The sequence below is a fragment of the Dama dama genome, chromosome 21 (genome assembly GCF_033118175.1).
Source record: "Dama dama isolate Ldn47 chromosome 21, ASM3311817v1, whole genome shotgun sequence".
NCBI classification, from domain to species: Eukaryota; Metazoa; Chordata; class Mammalia; order Artiodactyla; family Cervidae; genus Dama; species Dama dama.
Genome location: NC_083701.1, coordinates 36,111,198 through 36,116,579, shown reverse-complemented (window position 1 = coordinate 36,116,579; position 5,382 = coordinate 36,111,198). Strand labels below are relative to the sequence as shown.

The following is a 5,382-nucleotide window of genomic DNA, read 5'->3' as shown; positions in this document are numbered from 1 at the left end:
CCCGCTAGCCCAAAAAAAAAAAAAAAAAAAGAATACCTAGATTGGAATTCCCGTACCCTATATACCCATTAGCTGTGTGACCTTGGATTAACTATGTATTACTAGTAGTGATACCATCATTACAGGCTCCTTGGAAAGATTAAAGGAATTGATAAATGTAAAGACTTTAAAAGGAAACCAGGTACTAGGTAAGAGCTCAGTAACATTAGCTGGAAAAGCAAGATATTTGTGCTACTCAGAAAAAGAGTAGTGAGTCAGAAGGAATTGTTCCTTCAGACTCCAGTAGTCCCATGGAAAGTAAGTCCTGTTTGTAAACAATATAGAGGACTAGGCCTAAGGAAATGAAGGATAAAATGTAAAGAAAATGACCCTAGATGAGTGTCAGATTTCCACTCCACTTTGAGGCAGTGGACACAATGTAACATTACGGGTAAAGAAGCTTCTTACTCATGAAGAATTCTTCCCTTTGCAGAATTAGTAAATTAGTGAGGACTGAAAGAATGTGTAGAACTAAAATGAAGTAGATTTCAGGATTGGAAATATGTTAGACAATTCTAATCCTAGGCTTCCCTAGTGGTTCAGATGGCAAAGAATCTGCCTGCAATTTGGGAGACCTGGATTGGATCCCTGGGTTGGGAAGATACCCTGGAGAAGGGAATGGCAATCCACTCCAGTATTCTTGCCTGGAGAATTCCATGGACAGAGGAGCCTGGCAGGCTACAGTTCATGGGGTCACAAAGAGTCAAACACAACTGAGTGACTAACACAATCCTTTAGTTTTGAAAATATTTAGAAGATCTTGATAGCCCCTTGAGATTTTTTAGACTGGTATTTCATGTATTATAGGATTAGTATATGACTGTCAGACAATAGGCATCAATGTTGTATTGTCTCACCCTGTAAGGGCATGTAGTTTGTTAAATGCTGAAATCTAGGCTGACACTCCGTAATCACATAATTTTGTTGCTTTATTAAAAAAAAAAAAAACCCTTCTGGTGTATGTCTTTAACAAGTTGCCAATTAGCTAGTATTTTTAATAAAATGCATCTGCCCAAAGTGAAAGCGATAAGAACATCGAATAGGAGTATAAGGATATGTCTACAAATAGCTGGGGACCCAGGGGAAGAATGCCGTTTCTACTTCCTCCTGGAAATGAACCAACTCTGTATGATGCAAGGTATCCTGGTGATGTTTTCTACCCCTGAATAAAAAATAAGGGGAAATCTCTTGACCACACAGCACTAGGAAATACATTCTATGGACAGTCTTTACTTATTGAAGCCTCTACTTAATTTTTTCAACGTTCTTTTTAAAAAAACAATTTTTTTTAGTCTTGCGTCATGACATGTGGAATTTTAGTTTCCTGAATAGGATAGAACCCACACCTCCTGCATTGGAAGCAAGGAGTCTTAACCTTTCTGGGGAAGTCCCAAGTCTCTTATTATTTAAGTGAATGAACTCGATATGAAATTTTCAATTTTCTAGGAGCTTCATTTAAAAAAGAAAAAGCTGAAATTCATTTTCATATCATAGTTTATTTAACCCAACATATCCAAAATATCAGGGCTTCCCTGGTGACTCAGTGGTAAAGAACCCGCATGCCAATGCAAGAGACTCAGGTTGGATCCCTGGGTTGGGAAGATCCCCTGGAGAAGGAAATGACAACTCACTCCAGTATTCTTGCCTGGTAATTCACATGCAAAGAGGGGGCCTGGAGGGTTATAGTTCATGGGGTCACAAAAGAGTCGGATACAACTTAGTGACTAAACAACAAAAATATCAACAACCCAAAATATCATTTCAACCCGTAATCAATATAAAAGTGATTGAGATATTTTACATTGTTTAAATGTCTTTGAAATACAGCATCTGTTTTACATTTATAAATATCTGTCTTATCCAAATATGGCTAGTGGCTATAACTGTAGGACCATTCAATACAGTACAAGTAGAAATTCAGGCTCTGGAGTCAGAAATTTTGATTTGAATTCTTTCTCCTCCGCTTTCTAAAGCACAGTTAGGGAAATTTCTGGTTTTAAAAAAGTATCAGTTTTTTACCCCCATGGACTTCTCAGAGCTACATACTATACACTAATATGGATTATGAATTTCTAAGAAAAACATAGCATAAAACATATGCTCTAATTTATCATTACACTCTTTTTTTCACATGACAACCTATATAATTATTGTACCAATAAATACACTTTGATGCTGTAAACTACTATACCAATATATACAGATACCAGCTATTAAGATGATTCCATGAACTCTAAGGGGAATTCCCTGGTGGCTCAGTGGTAAAGAACTCTCCTGCAATGCAGGACGCTGCTGCAGATGTGGGTTCAATCCCTGGGTCAGGAAGATCCCCTGGAGGAGGGCATGGCAACCCACTCCAGTATCCTTGCCTGGAGAAGCCCATGGAGAGAGGAGCCTGGTGGGCTACAGTCCATAGGATCGCAAAGAGTTAGACACATGTGGGTGTGGACTTGATCTCTAAGGGTTATAGAAAACTCAGTATCACTTGATCCAGTGGATCATACCCTTTAAACATTTTCTTTATTTGACTTATGGGATCCATCCTTTTTAAATTTTCCTCACATCTCACTAGTCACTTCTCTTCAGGTTTTAAACTTATGGTTACTCACTATAATTTTCTAGTTGATCTTCTCTCCTCCCATTGTCTAAAATTGCCAATGGGAATTCCCTGGTGGTCCAGTGGTTAGCACTCTGCACTCTCAGAGCTGAGAGCCTGGGTTCAGCCCCCAGTCAGGGAACTAAAATTCCACAAGCTGCCCATGGCAGAGCCAAAAAACCTAAAAAATGAAATAAAATTGTCAAGATCCTGTTGAGGGACTTCCATGGTTATCCAGGGGTTAAGAACTAGCCTGCCAATGCAGGGAACACGGGTTCGGGAAGAGCCCACATGCTTCAGAGTAACTAAGCCCAGTGTACTCCTGGGCCCATGTGCAGCAATAGAGTACTGAAGCCCACGCAGCTAGAGCCTGTGCTCTGCAACAAGGGAAGCCACACAGTGCAAGCAGAGAGCACCCCGCTCTCAGAAACTAGAGACCTTGAGAGGGAAACAGGCAGGAAGGCCAGAGTGCCCCAAGTGGCAGGAGGAAATAAACTGCAAGTGGCAGATGTTTTTTTCCTACTCTACACAAAATTAAAAAAGCCTTCTGCAAATATAGATCATTTTAAAGTGGAAAAAAAAAAAAAGAGCCTTCTTTTAATTCTGTGTTGATGACACCTGGTTCTGCCTTGAGCTAACCAATGCTTTTCTCTTATGTTAATGAAACTATGCATTTGCTCTGGAATTTGCCTTTCTTCAAAATGGTTCTGCCTAAGACTAATTTTTTCTTTTCACAAAACCTGGGCTGGTAATGGCTCAACAAACCAGTATTCCTCTCAATTGTTTTATGGCCAGGGGGACGACACACCTCATGCCACCCTGTCTCAAAAATGTATATTGTGGGAGAGGGGCCCGGTGAGATGGCTAAACTCCCTCTCGCCTTGAGATGTCTCTCTTGTCTGATTAAGAGCTTTCTAACAGACATAATGGGCTTCCCTGTAGCTCCAATGGTAAAGAATCTGCCTGCAATGAAGGAGAACAGGGTTTGACCCCTGGGTTGGGAAGATCCCCTGGAAAAGGAAATCACAATCCACTCCAGTATTCTTGCCTGGAGAATTCCATGGACAGGGGAGCTTGGTGGGCTACAATCTATGGGGTTGCAGAGAGTCGGACATGACTGAGCAACTAACCCAAGCAACAGACACAGAACACCTTGCTAAAAACTAGCAAGGGGGCACTCTTTCTGTTCCCTTCTGATGTCTAGGTCAGAAGCTTTCCCTATCTCTACTACACTTTAGTACTACTTTGCTACACAAAAAGCTCCAAGTAGTCAAGCCTTGTCTCTGACCCCAGACCAAAATCCTTTCCTCTGGAGGTCGTGAATGCTGGCGTAACACATGACTTGAAGCAGCAACCTTTCCAAAGGCTGCGCAGCAGTGAAGACGGCTACTCTTCCTTGCTGTGCTCAGGCTCTAGGATGCTAGGGCTTCAGTACTTGCAACCCTCGGGCTCAACAGCATGGGCTCAGGAGTTGTGCCTTGGGCCACTGAAGTGGCAAGCAGATTCTTAACCACTGGACCACCAGGAAGTCCCATAAAATCTTTTTAAAAAGAAAAAATTCAGAGTATAACTGGACCTTGTGTGTGTGCTAAGTTGCCTCAGTCATGTCTGACTCTGCGACCCACCAGGATCCTCTGTCCATGGGATTCTCCAGGCAAGGATACTGGAGTGGGTAGCCATGCCTTCCTCCGGGGGACCTTCCTGATACCTAAGGGATCCCCTAAGGCTCCTGCATTGTAGGCGGATTCTTTACCACTGAGCCACCTTAGTACTAAACGAAGATTTGACCAGCATTGCCTTCCCAAATTAACCAATTATTTGAATAAACAGACTGAATTGACTACTTTTTGTCGGCCCTGGTGATACCTTTACTCTTCCCAGTAGAGGTCACTATGTAACAAATCCTTTGATTAAAAAAAATACATAGTATAATTCCTCCCATGCAAAGATTTTCAATTGAAAAAAAAAATACTATGCAATTTTTTCTTACTAGCTCCCTTGTAATCCAAGTAGGCAGAGGAGCCAAGCACGAGATGGGATGAGGGCCAGAGATCCAAGAAGCTGGTGTGACAGCTACTGCACAAATACAGTAACATTCATGCATGTGGCTTAGTGTGTTTGCTCTTTTGGTTTCAGGAATTTCCTCCAATTTCAAAAATATAAGATTCCTCTCTCTGCTCTCCACAGAGCGCCAATGTGATACCTGCTTGGACTAAACCCATATGAATCAGGAAGCTGACAGCAGGGCACCACTCAGTTGGAGGATGGTGTCTTCTTCCGAGCCTGTCTTTCATGGCCTTTCTTTTGAGTAGGAGAGCCTGGACTTCTTTCTGTGACAGCTATTTTCTTTTTTTTAAATATGGAACACTTCACAAATTTGCATGTCATCCTTGTGCAGGGGCCATGCTAATCTTCTCTGTATTGTTGCAATTTTAGGATATGTGCTGCCAAATGAATCACGCATGATAGCTATATTTTTTTTAAAAAAAGCAAAAGTATGGGAATTTCCTGTAACCCAGTGCTTAGGGCTCTGTGCTTTCACTGCCAAGGCCTGGGTTCAATCTTTAGCCAGGGAACTAAAATCCTGCAAGCCACACAGCAAAAAAGTAAATAAGTAAAATAAGCAAAAGCAAACACTTTCAGGCCTCTGGAAGCCCAAACCCAGAACGGCACAGTGTCACTTCTTCCATGCTTAGTTGGTCAAACAGAGCCATAAAGCCGTTGCAGATTCAGTGGTGGACAAGTAC

At 41.7% G+C, this 5,382-nt stretch overlaps 1 non-coding gene across 1 annotated transcript; it reads right to left on the bottom strand.

The window, feature by feature from the left end:
- Positions 1-4,988: 4,988 nt before the first annotated feature.
- LOC133042955 (U6 spliceosomal RNA) lies at positions 4,989-5,095 on the bottom strand. The gene has a single exon (XR_009689649.1). It is a non-coding gene; the product is annotated as a U6 spliceosomal RNA (small nuclear RNA).
- Between the last annotated feature and the right edge of the window lie 287 nt (positions 5,096-5,382).